The 17,278-nt window shown below is 51.1% G+C and overlaps 2 long non-coding RNA genes across 2 annotated transcripts; both read right to left on the bottom strand.

The window, feature by feature from the left end:
• Positions 1-1,399: 1,399 nt before the first annotated feature.
• LOC123627251 lies at positions 1,400-16,274 on the bottom strand. Its single transcript, XR_006731221.1, has 4 exons — positions 16,186-16,274; positions 13,789-13,958; positions 2,524-2,626; positions 1,400-1,595 (listed from the first exon to the last, which is right to left on the bottom strand). It is a non-coding gene; the product is annotated as an uncharacterized LOC123627251 (long non-coding RNA).
• Positions 7,412-8,785, bottom strand: LOC123627250. The gene is made up of 3 exons (XR_006731220.1): positions 8,579-8,785; positions 7,800-7,905; positions 7,412-7,692 (listed from the first exon to the last, which is right to left on the bottom strand). It is a non-coding gene; the product is annotated as an uncharacterized LOC123627250 (long non-coding RNA).
• Positions 16,275-17,278: the final 1,004 nt, after the last annotated feature.

Consider the following 17,278-nt stretch of genomic DNA (forward strand, 5'->3'; position numbering starts at 1 on the left):
TGACAGTTAGGTCAGGAGCTCTTGTGCCTTCTAGGACCCTGTCTAGCAATACGGTGACATGGTGCAAATATTTCAGTCTGCTCATATCCCCTGCTATGGAGTCACTTCCAACATTTGAAGGCCAACCACACAGAAAGCAGATGGGCATCTCATACTGAGTTCAGCCATGGGAGGGAGAACAGGTAGAATCTGTGATTGTAGAAATCCTTAAGACTGACTTTTTCTCCTAGTTACTGGGAAATGCCTTGAAGACAGTGAACAACCTTGTTAATGGAAGGAATTTTTCACTGGTTGTGAGAATGTCATCAAAGAACAAACAGTTTTCACACACCTTTGCTGTGAAATTTGTGGCTACTTTGACACCTTGACCAGTGCAACTGGGCCCTCCCATATTTTACCCACCCTCCTCCAGGCCATGCTTGCTCATTGCTACCTGGGGGCTGGTGGTTCTTCTTCCTTCTCCTCCTCCTGATCTTTGTGGTTTTCTGCATAGAAATTCAGAAATGTCCAGTCAGACATTGAGTAGCTCCACACTACCCCTACAAACACCAGCAGATATCTCTACATGTGGACCGTTTCTATGGTAAGAAAACCTAAGGCATAATTGACCAATTGCTGGAGTATGAGTCTGCAGAAATTTGAGAAATAAAACAATAGGCAGTTGCAGTCACAGAAGTGCCCAAACCCTCAGAAGTGTACTCCTACTGAGCATCACACTGGAAGGTCTAATTGTTTCAATAAGACAAAGAAAGGAAATAAAAGCTAATGTCTATATTAAAAAATCCCAAAGAATTAGCAATGAGGGCACCAACAAAATGCTTCTGGAATGAATAAGCCATTGGTAGCAAGGTTGCAGGATACAGAGCTAATATATGCAATCAATTGATGAGTTAAATATCAGCAATGAAGAGCTGGAATTTGAAATTAATACACAATGCGATTTAAGGTAGCTCAAAAAAGACATTCTTAAGTATGAAGCTAATTACATATGTATAAGGTCCACTGAGGAGTGGGGAACCTTGGGGCCACATGTGTCTTTCCAGATCCTTGAGTGTGGCCTTTTGACTGAATGCAATTTTACAGAACAAATCCTTGGGATTGGTCACCTAGATTTGGGTCCTTGGACACAACACACAAAAGCAAAACCCATGAAAAAAGAATTGATAAGTTCAAGGCCACGGTGCATCAGGAGGAAGGACAGAGTGGGGACATTGGGACCTCCACCCTGAGTATTCTGTCCTCTGCTCCCGCTGGCCAGCCCTGATCCTGTCGTGGCCATAAATGTGACGTGCAAACCAGGACAGCTGGGTGAAGAGCCACATTGTGAGTGGAGTGTCTTGCGAGCTGGCACCTGGGAGCAGCTCAGAGTCCTGAGGGCCTGTGGCCACTCACCTGGGCTGAGGTGCTCTGCCAGCCTGCGCCCCTCTGCCAGGTGCTCACGGAGGTCCTGGCCCTGGCAGCTGTCAGGATTGTCCTGGAGGAGGATGGCCTGCAGGTGCTGCTTGAGGAGAAACGAGCCATCTCTCCCCTCTCGCAACACCTGCCTCAATCGGGTCAGCTCTTGGGCCTGCTGGTCAATGAGCCTGTTGGCTTCCCTATGGTGGGAACAAAAGCAAATATGAAAAGGCACAGTTGACAATAGAGTATATGCACAGTAGCAGACAGTTCTGTGAAGGTGTCCCCAGGAAGCCTTCCAAGTGCAATTCTAGCACGTATTTGGTGACCTGCTTGTGGCAAAGAGAGAGAAGAATGTGCAGGGAAAGCCTCCCGTGCATCACAGAGTGTCCCTGTGAGATCCTTGATGCTCCCTTCCTGTTTCCTTCTGTAGAGGAGCCAGGTGTCTTCCTGAATCGGCTTCACAACGGTGTCCCTCAGTCCCTCACTGTGGCCAAGGCCTTTTCCACGTGAAGACACACCCAGCACGTTCTGCTGAGACTGGACACGCAGCCACAGGAAGCAATGTGCCAGCTCCAGCTGGGGCCAGTTGAAAGCAGGAAAGACACAGGATAACCAGGCCAAGGGGACAATGTTCTTTGGGTAACAGTCTCAGAAGCCACATTCAGTCAGGGTGAGTGTGATTCAGAGTGAATGGGACGATGACTGCACAACATTGTACAGTTTTAATTGTATGTCTGTGACGGGTCCAAGTGCAGTGTTGTCACAGGGATATATCGCACAGTGTGGAGTCGGGGCTTTTAGTGTTTCCATCACCTGAATGCGCAGTGTGACTACACTCAATGCTGCTGAGTTGTCACTGTCCTTTGGTTACCTTTATGTTACGTGACTTTCACCCTAACAACTTCTTGTTTGGAAGGAGAAAACCTGGCTCTGAGTCACAGTTGTGGGCCAGAATACATCCTTAGTTTTGTTTTCATCTTGTTTTATTAATATCTGTGAAAAACATGCCGGCCTCATGCATTCCTGCCATTGCCCTGGCAAGGTGGGCTCTTAGATGTCCCAGCTGAGCTGCCCACATCAGAGACTCACACGTCCCCCTGTCTGCCCCACACACAGCAGCCTTACCTGAGCTCGTCCTCCAGGGTCGGCATCTCTGCCCGCTCCTCCTCCCAGAAGTCCAGCCTCACCCCCAGCACGGACTCCAGGACATCCCTGAACTCGCCACACTCTGAGAAAGATACACACGCTGGCCTCAGTGGGAAGCTGTGGCCACTGCCCACAGGGGAGGTGGCAGGGTCCCTCCAAGGGACCAAAGTGTCCGCAGTCCCAGGTCTTATGTGGGGATTTCTACACCTTTAATTCTCACCCTCCCGTCTCCATGGCATTGAGAATCCCTACTGCAAGATGAGGAAGGAGAAGCTGAAAGGCACATAAAGGTACTTGGGAAAAATCGAATTGGGATTTAGGACAGTCAGAGTTCTCTCCCCCAAGGTCTGACTCTGATCACGGGCCTCGTGACCAAGCTGCAGCCTGTGACGGAAATCACTGAACTGGGCATGAGGCAGTGACACCTGCACAGCTGGGAAGGCCCCGAGGACCCCACGATTTGTGGGTCCCTCGTGCTGGGAATGCAAAGAGTGCACCAGCCTCTCACAGGTGGAAATCGCATCCGGATGCGCCTGTGGGAGACATCAGGCGTTAGACCACGAGGACTCGAGAGAAAATTCCCACCCGCTAGTGAGGCTCGGGTCACACTGGAAGTGAGAGACCTGCGAGCTCACAGTGGCTCCTCTTGTCAGGCTCTGCTGTAAAAGCGACACAGGAATTAATGAATGTATCATTGCAACTCCAATTAATAGGTGATACAATAGCACCGTGTAAACAGAGGAGGAAACTGTGGCACACCATAGACAAACAACTTGCATTGGTGCCCGGAGACATTCCCAGGGTCCCTGCTGTACACATGGTCTTCAGCCTTCTTCCATCTTCTTCCTCTTCACAGTACTTCACATGCTTATGTTATGATTAGATGGAAAGGTGTTAATAAAACACAGTTTGTCCTTTCCCAGAACTCATCTCTTCACCTCCATAACAGGCTTCAATTTTTAATCTTCTCTTTAATTCCTTTTGATTAAAAATAATCCTCTGATTTATTGGAAAATAATTTGGAGGAAAAGGATGCAAGCTCAGCCTCAGAGTTGCGAGGTTCCTTCCAATCCTGCTGCTGTGCGCGTGCCCTGCTCCCAGGACCCCTCAGTTGCTCAGGCTTCTCTTTCTGAGCAGGACAAGGGCTGGCAGTGGCCAGGCGCACTGGGGTGGGGGTGGGGGCCCATCCCACACACTGCTTTGCTTGTCACAGGGGCTGCTGCTGTCCTCCTCGTCCCTTGTTCACACGTGGGCCAACATCTGCTAGATCAGGCCATCATGGTCCACGTGCACCTGCTGGCTGTCCTGTGTCCCTGAAGGTTCCCCAGCTCAGGGGACACACAGGGGTGGGAAAGTGTCCCTGACATAACCAGAAGCACCATCTACCTTCCAGCTAAGTTTCAAATCACTTTCTTGGACTCAAAGTAGAACTGGTGTCCCAGGATGCAGAGCTTCTCTCCCACCAGGGTCGGCCCCCTGGACAGGGTCACTAAGGATTGTCACAACTGCCATTAGGAGTACGCTCCTCTGGAAGCTCCTCTGAAGCAGGGGCTGTGTCCATCCCAACCTTCCCCAGGGGGCAGCTCAGTGCTTTCCTGTTGGGCCTCACCACAATTGAACGGAAGCTCATCAGTCCCAGAAATTACAACCACAGTGACGTTATGTGACTGCAGGATTTTGTGCAGTACACAGGCTCCTAAGAAAAACAGGTGTAGCTTGTGCCCAAATCACAGGCACTTCCTTGGCAGCTGCAGAAATAAATAACTGACATTTTACCTCATTCCCCACCCTACTCCTCACCTGGAATCATGGCCAAACTCTGTGTGCCTCAGTTTCTCCATCCTCAGAAAAACAGGGTTAAAATACCCCCTTTTCCCTTCTTGGGAATATAGCAGGATGAAATTTATTTTGATAAAGGGAAGAGAAGCACCAAGTCTAGAAACTTTATTTCCTCAGAGAGAATACACACAACCATCTGTCACTGAACATGGTGAACCTACAGAACTTACTGTATTTCCGCAGCTGGTTGGCCAGGGAGAAAGCAGTTGATTCGGAAATGTCCAGTTTCTCCCTGAGGTCCAGAACCTGCTGTTTAGCCTCCACCAGCTGGGAGCGCAGTTCCCTGTTTTGTTCCCAGATGTCCATCTGTGCCCTCTGCCTGGACAGAGAGCAGAGGGACCCTGCCATGCTGGCCGCTGTGGCAGGAGAGGCACAGCCAGGGACTGGGGAGAAGAAACCCAAACACACGGTGGGTGAACAACAAATCAAATCCAATAGGTTTCATCAGGACTGAGGGAGGACCAACACTGGACTTCTTCACTTACTATTGGAAAAACGTGATCCACACCCCACAGCACTCAACAGTCCTTCACTTTGTAGTCAATCAGGCTCAGGACGCCGGAGCTCAGAGATGAAGTCACTGACTATAGCTCAGAGCCCAAGAAAAGTGAGCCAGTGGAGCTCAGCGAGCCACGTAACGGTCTTCAGTCGCCATAACAGAACTCTGTGCGGGTGCACGGAATGTTAGGAGCCCTACCCCCCAGGTGCCTGGGCCATGCCGATGCACAAGCCAGGTGGTCTGGCCTAAAGGGGACACCACTGATGGGGGCACCCCCGACACGTGCTCATGCCACAGACCCCTTCATTTCTCAGTAAATCTCAGCACGTTTCCTCTTGTCCATTCCCATGTCTGTATGGAAATATCTAGGTAGGAACAGTTTCCCCCCCAGTTTTATTTCCTTCATGGTTGTGTAGTCACCCAACCATTTCTTTACCATGAAAACAGATCTTACGACTTTTCCTAAATTAAATAACGTCAAACTTTTGCGATGTAAAAATGTAAATCTCTCGTGACTTTCTTCTCTGCATCTTCTCCCATCCCTCCAAATCCATTAGAAAGTATAGAACAAAATTCTGTCCTGTCTGAGTGTCCCTGCTGCATTCCAGGGTTACGTTGGCTTCAGTCGTCTCACAGGGGGCTGTGTCTCTCCTTGTACCTGTGTCACGTGTGACCTCCCACCACCTATGTCCTCCCGTGTGTGGGGTGCTTTGGGTTGTTACTTCCTCTCACTGAACATTAAACTTCATATTTGCTGCTAATGGATTTCTTTCTACTCCCTTGTGTTCCCTTTCCCAGCCGTCACAGTGATTAAACTAGTTCATGTGCAGGTGCTTGAATACACGACGTGACCATCTCTATTGAAAAGACTTGTCAACCTCATGGCAGGTTTTACATTTTTGGTCATTTCATTCACATGCTGCACAGGACAGGGATCCAGAGCACCTTTATGAAACCTTGTTCTGTAGCTCTGTGTGTTGACCTGAAACGGTTGAGCTGTGGTTGTGTTCCACTAACTGAACATGGGAAGGTCAAGGTCATGACTCTGGCTGGGGTGATGAGCCTCCATGGTGCCCACATGCAATGTGGTTTAGAGACACAGCAGGTGAGGCTGAGCTGAGAGGGACAGGCAGGCAGGGGAGAGGGACCCCTGTGCCACCTCCTCACATTCTTGGCTTCCAGTCCCACCCAGGTCTGGTGAGCCTGACACCTGGGAGACGCCCTGTGGCCCAGGTCTCTGCAGTTCACCTGCTGGACCTGCCTGAGTTGAGGGAGGAACTCATGTCATCGCAGGCCCCAAGCGTTCATGTCAGAGTGAAGGAAGGAGGACTGCTCGGCCACGTTTGACAGTGTCTCCCTCCACCCTAAAACACTCCCACACTACACTGTGGATGATGTCAGTTATGAGATGTATGTTAAGCCCCAGTGGCCACTGGGTCCCCATTTCAACCAAACACAGTTTTTGAAAAGATAATATTTCTGTTTCTCTAAGCAGCTCACTCACAGCTCCACAGCAGGCAGCCAGTTCATGTGCTGTATTGTGGCCACTGTGCTAAGTTCCATCTGCTTCCTGCTGTGTCATCCCCAGGAGACCCATGTCATTCCTTGGCCGTAGAAGCAGAGCCATTTTCCCAGCTTATTTGCTGCATTAAAGACCTTCTGATCTGGTGTACAGGGCCACCATTTGGGGCAAGTGGAGAGTGTTTTTGCTCCTGAAGTCACCAGGTGCTGCGAGATGCAGTCAGGTGTCTCCCACCACAGGACACTGGACCCGGCTCATCCGTGTGTTCCCCAAAGCGTCACTTTCTGAGCAGGTTCTTGACCTTTGTAGAGACCCGTTGCCCAAGCAGACATCGTGCAAGGATTTCCAGTCCGTCATTGCGCTGCTTCTCTTCTTGCTGCTACAATCTAGACATGATCTGTGACGTACACACATGGAGAGGAGCCATGCTGAGGATGTGTGACACTACTGTGACACAAGAAGCTGGGACACTCTCTGCAGGACGTTCTCCACATGCTGTGGGCATGAATCAGGAGGAGGGGCATAAAGCCCAGGGCCGTCACTGCTCCTCATCATCCTCTTCCTCATCAGCAGGGGAGCGAGGGGGTGAGCTGTTGATTCCCCACCTACACACACCCCTGGCTGAATTCAGAGCAGACAACTCTCAGCTCCTTTCAGTGGGGACTGGAGCTCCTGTCCTCTGCCCCCCAGTGTGACGAGCACAGGACACTACCCACAGGGATCAGGAACTGCCCTCGCTGAGCTCAACTGACTTAGCTCAGCGTCCCTAGGTGAGCACAGATGTCGGATTTTTCAGACAGGGACAAGGTGGACAGACAGTGAAACAAGGGTGTGGGACATTTCTGTGTCTCTGAGCACAAGAGTCACGATGTTCCCCGAGCCTGTGAATGCAGAAAGCCAGTCCAGCCCCAGTCCCTGCGTGTTCCCTGCAAACACGGAAACAGCTTTATTCCCTCCACACTCGTTCTTTACTGCGAGATCTGAGAGTAAATTATGAGCTACTGAAATTCTAAAAATAGAGTCATCGTTTAATTAATTTTGATGTGATGGGAGATTAGGAAGGTATGGAAACATGTAATTATCCACCAGAACAGGGACCAGCGTCACCTTTCTGGCAGACATGGACTTGAGGGTCCCACTAAACTGGCCTCATGATGTCTCCAGGTGGCCATGACGGAGTCAGCAGCTCCCCCTGGAGACCTTGGCTCTGTTGACCTTGACACGACCTGGAGGCAGATGCTGGTGGTGTCCTGGGAGGTCAGGAGTGTTGTCACCCAGGGCCCACCAGCTGTTGGAAACAAACAGAAGGGGGACCAGGACAGCCACTGAGGTCACCCCCACACCCCATGGGACCCTCCCTCACCGTGACCACACTTGCCGCGATGCACGGCCTACCGGCCTGAGAGCTCCGTGGATGCTGGGACACGGTTTCACCAACTCCGTGTTCACGGTTCCCACTCAGGCCCGGCACCAGGGGGCTCCCCGCAGTGGTCGTCAGTGACTGAATAAAAGTGGTTTCTGACTCCAGCACCCCGTCTACACTCCTTCCCCGAGTGTTCTGTGAGAGACACCCTCCTTCCTGCCAGGGAGCTGCACGTCTCCTTCTGTCGAGAGACCCCAGCCCTACAGTATCAGAACTCAGGGACAGTCCCCTGTGGGGGTCTGGTGACACCGGGACTGCTCTCAGGAATTCCCTTCCTGTTCACTGCGTCATGGGGATGACGTGTCTGTGACCTCTCCGCCCGTTCCCTGGGCTGCCACCAGACCTTTCTCAACTGAAAGGGACAGAGAATAGCCGAGTGTCACTACTTCATGTGCAAGGGTCCCCTGTCCCCGGGTCACTGGCCTAGAGCAGCATGTCCACCCTTCTCCTGCTCAGCCCACCCTGACCTGGAGGGCGTCCACTGCCAGGGCAGCCCCAAGGATGAGGCTGCTGGAGCTGGGCAGGGTCTCACGGTCACTTCTTCCTCCTCTTGGGGTTGGTGCTTCCCTCAGTGTGAACCAGCTCTGAGTCCCGCCTGTGGGTGTCCTTGGCCAGGTGCCCAGGATCCCTGTGCCCTGAGCTCCTCTCCCATCCCCACTGCTCTGCCCAGTCTGGCCCTGGAGGGTTTGGGTGATGACAGGCGTCTCTCAGTGACTCCTGATCTCTAAACCCAATTTGTCCTCATTCTCACCCCGTGTGTGTCCACCTGCACCACCGTTCCCGTGTCCTTGTTTCGGTCATTCTCATCCCCCAACCTGCCGGCTCCCCTTCCTCCATCTGCTCCCTCAGTTCTGAGTTCTCAGGGTGTGGCCTCAGCTCAGGGCCCTGCAGGAGATAGTCACAGTAGGGACCAAGGTCAGGTCTCCACTGCGGGTCGCAGGGCACCTTTACCACACAGCTCAGCCCCCAGAGACTCAGAGCAAACCCGGCAGGAAGGTCTCTGGGAGAGGTGCAGTTGGAACCTTCACTTTCTGATGGGGAAACTGAGGCCCAGAAGGACTAAGAGATTGTCCCCAGCTCCCTCACCCCTTGCTGGCAGCAGGGCCACCTCACAAGCCTGGGCCTCAGCTTCCCTGTCCAAAGCACCGAGCTCTACCACCAGGAACTCACATCTCTGTTTCTGGGATTTGGGATCCAACATGGCTATTTCCACTGTTAAAACATCTTAGATGTCTCCATCCTGGGACATATCTTTTATCACAGTTCTATAGTTCTTAGCCCTATATTTTGTTCTTTAAGAAGAGGGTCTTGCTGTGTCATCCAGGCTGGCGTGCAGGGCCATGAACACAGCTCACGGCAGCCCCAGACTCCTGGGCTCAAGGGATCCTCCTGCGTCAGCTTCCTGAGTAGCTATGACAACAGGTGCCCACCAGTACCCAGAGCTCATTTATTATTATTATTGTTAATATTATTTGTAGAAATGCTGTAGTATTATGTTGCCCAGGCTGGTCTTGAACTCTTGGCCTCAAGTGATCTATCTCCTAGACCTCCCAAAGTGCTGAAATTACAGGCTGGATCCACTATGCCTGATCCAGTTCTACTACCTACACTCAGTTTTCAATGAATGACTGGTCTCAGGTGACAAAGATACACAAAGGATAAATTATATGTAACAGAATCACAAAAGAAGTATATTAGGTGATTATCTATAATCTCTTCAGTAGGAAGATGATCTTCAGCAGACCAGGGACTCTGTCCGCCCTGGTGATGACAGGTCTCCAGTGTCCCCACAAGCACCTGCTACGGTAAACAGTCAGTACTAATCAAGTGAATCATTCCCCGTCACTAAGAGTAATTCACTTTTACCAAAGACCTCTCATCCCAACCACTGTCCCAGCCAAATTCCATCCTGGGTCAGTGCGGAAGCAACAACAGCACAGCCTCGGCTCAGCAGATCTGAGATTCAAATGCAGCTTCTCGCAGGCCAGGGATACTTCAAAGGAGAATTTCTCTACCCTCTTTGAGGCTATAATCCTCATGTGGAAAATAGGGCAGCAGTCACCACTAGGGTTTGGGATGGTTAAATAGAATAACATGAATCTGAAAGGCATCCCGGACTTTACTAGACACAGAGCTAAAGAACATGCATGTGAGTCACTGGGACACTTGTTAAAACATCTCTGGAGATAAGGCCCAGGAATCTATTTCAGAGAAATATCCCTAGAGATTCTCACGTAAGAAAAAAGGCCACCATTAAATGCACATCCTGGGAAAAGGTCCCCAGAACTCTGATAGCCACAGGAACAACTCAGCTAGAGCAGACCACGTCCCATGTCCATGGTGGCCTTCCTTTGGGAACTGTCCCCTTTTCCACATAAGGTGTCCCACCTGGTAGGGGACACAAGTGGGAACCCCACTTCCCCAGCCTGGCTTTTAGCTCCTCCATTCTCCTTTAGGTTTCTCCCTCTGATTTAATTGCTGGGGAACCTCAGCTCTCATGTGGGTCATTGTTTTAGAAACATCCCTCTGATTTTCTCCCCCTTGGAGATAGCCCGGGCAGAGATTGGTTCTGGTTCTCTGCAGTCCTGGACTTTCCCTTAAACCATCCAGGTGAGGTGAAAGCAGTCGGGACCGGCAGAAGTCAGCTCAGCACAGAGGACCCCGAGGAGCCTGAGACCATGAGGGCAGCCCCCACGGGAGACAGTGGGAACCATGCCATGGTCAGTGTGAGACCAATTTGGGTGGGAAGCATGTCCCAAGCCATTAAGGGAAGGTGCTGTCCTGAGGATGAAGAGGAAGAAGCAATGAGTGTGAGAAGAAAGAGAAAAGTAATGATTCCAATGAAGACGAAATATGTGCAGAGCCAAGAGCCCAGAGGCAAAGCCCCACATCACAGAGGATTCATCCAGGCTTTGACCTCAATCAAGCACTCACGCAACTATTGATGCTGTTTAATTATAGCCGTCCTAGTGGTGTGGACTGGGGTCTCATTGTTGGGTTCTTCCATGTTTCCCTTATATCTAATGCTGTTGACCGTCTACCATGTGCTTCTTTGCAATTCATGTATCTTGTTTGGAGAAATGTCTATATAATTCCTTTGCCCATTTTAGTTGGATGTTTGTGTTTCTGTACTTGAATTATAAGAGTTCATTATATTTTCTGGGTATAAAATCCTTAATAAGTTTATCATTTGCCAGTATTTTCTGCTATCCCATGAGCTGTCTTTACAATCTCTTGTGAGTGTCTTTTGAGACAGGAAAGTTTTTAATTTTGTTGGTGCCCCATTTATCTGTTTTTTTCTTTCTTCTTTTACTGCTAAAGCTTTTGGTGACATGCTTACAAAACTGTCAAATCCAAGGTCATAAAGATTTCCCCCTACATTTTCTTCTAAGACCTTTAGTTTTAGTTCTTAAATTTAATTATTTATCCATATTCAGTTAATTTTTAATATTTTGTTCAGTTAAGATCCACCTTGACTCATTGATTGATAATTTTACATGTCTACATGTGTAAAGAGATCTTCCAGTCAGTGGGATAAACTTATATTTGTTTCTTCTACGAAGTTTTCATTATTTCCAAATGATTTAAAGCATAATAGCAAGTAAACATTTTTTAAAAAATTCTCCAAGACAGTAGAAGTCATTCTGAATGCTAACCTGTAAAAAAAGTATTGAAGTGGAACAATGGCATTGTCATAAGCAGTCCCACACTGCCCTCTGGTGGCTGCATGTGAAAATGGCAAGAAGCCGAGGGGCTCCCTGGTTCTGCTGGCAAAAGGGGAAGACACTCAAACTTAGATACCCCCAAGTGTTCTGTGTCACCTTCCTGAGAGCTCACACTGTGTCAGACTCTCGTCATCGCCGCCTGGATTCCCCAGTGTCCTCCCGACTGGGACCCTGATGCTGCCACCTCCACACTGTCAGTCCCTCACTGGGCTCAGCCCCCACAGTCCTCTCACCACGTCCTGCTCTGCCTCCAAGACCTTCCTCTCCACGGCCCACAACACGATGCACATCACACCCCCCACCTTGTGGTCCTGCTCACTGTGGCCCAACATTCTCACCCAACCTCAATTCCCCCCAAATTGTCCTTGTGCAGATCGTCCCCTGGGGTCAGGCTGTCCCCCCCAGCCCTGCACCAGGGACCTTCCAGCATCCAGGTCTTTGTGCACAGGCTCCTCCCTCGGCCTGGTGGCCCCCATAGTGACTGAAGGCACAGTTTGCCACCGCGAACCGTCACTCCAGTGGGACACTCACTAAGAGCTGGTGAGAGTTCCTGCTGGGCTCCTGGGGAAACATCTCCCCCTGACACGCCTGTCTGCGGAAGGAACTGTGAAGCCCAGGGACGAGCGTCGCACACTCGGCAGGACTGAAGGGCACTGAGGCAGGAATCTCCCCCAGGACCCAGCACGTCACCTGGTCCCTTCTCTACTGTCCCTGGAGGTGAACTCACTCCCTCCCCACCTGCCTTTCCCTCCCTGCACGGTCGAGGTGGTCTGGAACCTTCCTGGGAATGTGGCCAACTCCTGACGCCCTGAAGGCTCCTTCACGTTTTTACTTATTTAGCCTCATGATTGTCACAAAGCTCATCTCCCCTCGGCTCCCTTAGGTCATTCAAATATTTGAGCTGGGCGTCACCGCACTATGGTGTCGAATGTCAAGGGTGATCATTGTCAGGTTTCTCCTGTGTCCAGCCGTGTGGCCCTCACGGATTCCGGACCCTCCTCCATAGACTGTTAGACAGGTGTCCCTAACCCAACCTCGCCCCGGGGAGTCTTGTCCTCCCGCGGGGACGTTCCATTTGCACCACTGCAGACGCAGACCGAGGGGCTGTCCACACAGCCTGGTCTCGCTGGTGGCCCTGAGCTGCATGGACCCCCTTCCCGCCCTCCCTGGAATGGCTGCAGAGCCAGGTCTCCCCAGCCTGGTCCCACAGGGGACGGTTACAGCACGGCTGGGCATGTGGCATGTTCCTGCTGCTGCCCGGAGCCTCCTCCCTCCGGGCGGAGCCTACGCAACCCACGCTGCGGAGACGGAGATGCTGTCCCAGCACAGGGCGAGGGACAGCGTCCGTCACACTCCCGACTTCCGTGCCTGGTGTTGCACGGCTACGTGGAGAAAATCCTTGCTAAAACATCCACGTGTCATTTAGGTGACATTCGTGCTGTGTCTGCCGGGGCTCTCCCTGCAGGGGGACGGTGGGCGGGGCAGACCGCCTGTGCCACCGCTGACGGCCCGGCTGGGCACTGCACACACACACGGTTCACACTATCGCAGGGAGGCCACGCAGGAGGTGGCCTTCCGTGATTGTGACCCCACTGCAGAGGAGAACTGGCCTCTCCTGGCCCGTGGTTAGTGATGCCTGGCAGGGCCGTCCCCTCCCACACTCAGCTCCCTTCTGAGACCTGTGTCTGAGCATCTCCCGTCCTCCTCACGGGAGCCCAGGCCTGGCGGGGTAGTTGTGCGACTGAGCCTGGAGCTTTCCAAGGGCCCCAGGACAGCCAAGGTGAGAGCAGAGACCCTGGGGACAGGGCGGGAAAGACAAGGACCTTGGAGGCCCTGGTTGATTGCCAATGGGTCTCATGGAGCTGCAGCTCCACCTGCAGAGTGGAGGCCCCGCCCAGGACATGCAAGGGACATGAGATGCCACTCGCAGGGGAGACTCGGGCAGACCCTGCTGCGCACATGCTGAAGAGGCTGGGACCTGCCTGTGCATCTGCGGCCTGCACAGGGCAGTGGGGGCCGGGCTGGCAGAGACACGGCCAGGTGCTGGGAAGACGGCAAAGCTCTCAGACCCACTTCCCCTCTGTGCAGGAAACTCTGCCCAAGCACCTGACGGGAACCAACGATGTCTCCTGTGTCGGCCTGCAGGGACATCACTCAGCCCAGGCAGAGGACTGAGCACAGTGAGGCCACCTGGGACGCCAGTGAGACTGACCAGCTTCATCACGGGAGGACTCACCCGCTCCATCCAGAACAGACTCGGCCTCAGGCTCAGCAGACAGGGAGGTGGCGCTTCTGATCGGCTCTCGGCAGTCAGACAGGTCAGCACCACCAGGAGGGAAACCCTGCTCCGTCAGTGCCTGTGACAGCCCTGCAGTCTCTGCGTCCTCCTGCAGCTCACTGGGCCCACTGGGGAGAGGAAGAACCAAAGATGAAGGCAGGATGGATGAGACCCCTGAGCACCCCGTGGGGCCTGACAGGAACCAGAAGGGGGGGTTCAATGGCGTGTGGCCTCCCTTCACAAAGGAGGCAGGACACCCCCTCCTCGGCCTTGGGCACAGCTCGGCTGCCTTGGCCATGGGGGTGACAGACAGAGAGAGACAGAGACAGAGAGAGAGACAGAGGTCACAGGGCAGTGCAAAGTGCACTGACAAGTGAGGAGCTGAGGAGGAAGAGATCCCCCCCAGACGCCCTGTCAGGTGCAGGCAGGACACACAGCACACAGGGACCCATAACCCTGGGTCACCCCACGGCCCCAGGCAGCTCTTCAATGGATCCTGCAACATGTTTGCTGAATGTGCAGCAGTTTTTCTGAAATGTCTGCAAAGGTAGGTTTATATCTGGGGCATCGTGTGCCTAGTTGCTGTGCCTTCTTGACATGAACTTTCTTTTGTCTAGTTACGTTTCTTCCTGTGGAGACCCTGCCAGCAGGCTGGGCCCGCAATGAAGACGGCAGGGACGCCTCCTGATATTTTTTTTTTTTTTTTTGAAGCAGAGTCTCGCTCTGTTGCCCGGGCTAGAGTGCCGTGGCGTCAGCCTAGCTCACAGCAACCTCAAACTCCTGGGACTACAGGCATGCGCCATCATGCCCTGCTAATCTTTTTTTCTCTATATTTTTAGTTGTTCAGCTAATTTCTATTTTTTTTTTTTTTTTTTTTTTTTTTTTTAGTAGAGACGGGGTCTCGCTCTTCCTCAGGCCGGTCTCGAACTCCTGAGCTCAAATGATCCTCCCGCCTTGGCCTCCCAGAGTGCTGGGATTACAGGCATGAGCCACCACGCCCGGCCCCTGTTGAGCTTTAATCAGTCATTTTTTACTCGCATTACTCAAAAATGCCTTAACTGATATCCTGGCCCCTAGCCTTATCCTCCCTTCAATCTGTCCTCAACATAACCACCTGCTACATGACTGATGTCAAGTCACAACCTGACCACGTCACTCACCAGCTGACCCCACCCCGCCACTGAAGTGATTCTCAGTCTTGGCCGAGCATTAGAATCACAGGAGAGAACATGTAAAAAGCCTGATGCTTAAACCACACTTCAGCCCAGTGAAGTTGGCGTCCCTAGAGGTGGGGCCTGGGATTACAGTTTCCCATGCATCCCAGCGACTCTAGCACCCAGCCCGCACTGAGAATCCGTAACCTACAGGAAAAAGTTCCAGATCCTCGATTAGGGCCACTGGCTGGCTCCTGCCTTTCTTCAACCTTCTCTCCTGCCACTCCCTCCCCCTCATTCCCTTGCTGGCTCACTCTTACTTATACTTTGAAAGTTTGAGCTCAGCCATCACCTCCTCCTGGAGGCCCCCCGAAGACACTGGGTGGGGCAGGCCCCGCTTCTCTGTTATGCCAGGGACCTGTGCATCTCTCAATCGCTGCATCAGCCTCACAGGATTATCATTATCTTTTGATTGTCTCCCTTGAAAGATGGTTTCTTGAGGGCAAGAATTGTGATTAATTTTTGTATCCCAGCACTTGGCAAAGAATAGGCACTCAGATATTTGAATGATTAAAAAGTGAATACCCAAATATGTTCGGTAATATTTAAATAAAAACTCTAGTAAGGGACAACTACATAGTATTTCATCAGTTATTAGAGTTATTTCAAGTTATTTTTACCAAAGCAACAAATATAACAACGAGGCATGTTACAATCGAGGCATGCTCAGTTAGCTTCAGAAATAAAATGACTCCTGACTGCACAGCTCCATGATGCCCCATCTGCAACTGCCAACATTCCAGGATGCGCTCATCATGCCGTTACATGTGGCCCAGGCCCAACAGAACCGGCACGTTGCTGACAGAGAGTGAACAAAGGCCTGTTCCTCCTCCTTTAAGCGAAGGAGCCCAGGGAGACTGTGGCTCTAAGAGCAAACACTGGCTGAAACCTTGACTGCCCCCCCCCAGTCGAGCTGGTCTCCCGTCCCTTTCATCGCTGTGGAAACCATCCTGGCCAGAGGGCGGCTTTCACCGCAGCCACGGGACGTGACCTGCAAACCCGTAAGTGGCGGTTTTAGTTTGGCAGGCGCAGAGAGAATATTCTTTGACCAAATTGCTCCTGAAAATATTAAAAGGTGATATTACTGAGCTAGAGAGTAAAAACACGCAGATGAAAAGTTTATTAATGGAAAGGCTTTTACCTGATTCAATTTTGTTAGGTATTTTTCTTGCACACTGTACAAAAGCCTCTTCCACATTCTCTCATCAGCGTACTTGTCTCCAAAAACATCAGCTCTGAAATTGATATCAAACAAAATACAACACCATATTTAGAAGATGAATCATAATTTTCACTTACTAGGAGCCCATTTAGCATTCTTAGAACAGCAGACAAAATATGACATAAAACTATGTAATTCTGTAAATACAAAATCAACATGTGTCAGTTATGTTTTTTAAAATGTTAGAAGCATTCTAACTTTTTCTGAAAAGCAGCTGCCATCTTGTGTTAGCACTTAATCCACTGGAGAGACGGAAGGAGCAATGAGGCTTCTGCAGCCGGCACGACTGCCCAGCGGGAGAAGGCACCGGCCGCACGGCTGTGCCAAAAGCAGCAATTTCCTTCTTCAAACAATCTGTATGTTACCACAAGTACAATCTACACATCTTTGTACTTTCTAGGGGACTGTATCACAATTTGTCACTCTGCCCGTGGAGAGGCCTATAGGAATGAACGCTCCTTTTACCCAGCAGAGGGACTGCCGGTCCTCAGACAGGCCTGTTTCGCTGCTCTCCAGGCAAACCACGACCTCTCCAGCCTCTTGTGTCCTCACTTCTAAAGATGCGGACATTTCAGTCACATGAAAATTCCTTTTGTGCTTTTAACATTCTTAGCTTCTGTATTTCTAAACAGATCTTTGAAAACTGTCATGATTCTGGCTTATGTGTTTCTCTCATGTTTATTTTCTTAGCAAGAAACTAGTCAGTTTCCAAGAATGTAATACGGTAGTCCTAGAATCCCATCAAACACCGATATTAGGATATTGTAGTTCTTGATTGGTTCTAAAACTTAAAGTTATTTAAAATGTCTGAATTTTGGCCAGGCACAGTGGCTCACACCTGTAATCCTAGCACTCTGGGAGGCCGAGGTGGGAGGATTGCTTGAGCTCAGGAGTTCAAAACCAGCCTGAGCAAGAGTGAGACCCCATCTCTACTAAAAATAGAAAGAAATTAAGCTGAACAACTAAAAATAGAAACAAAAAACTAGCCAGGTGTGGTGGCGCATGCCTGTAG

The sequence above is a fragment of the Lemur catta genome, chromosome 24 (genome assembly GCF_020740605.2).
Source record: "Lemur catta isolate mLemCat1 chromosome 24, mLemCat1.pri, whole genome shotgun sequence".
Classification (NCBI taxonomy): Eukaryota; Metazoa; Chordata; class Mammalia; order Primates; family Lemuridae; genus Lemur; species Lemur catta.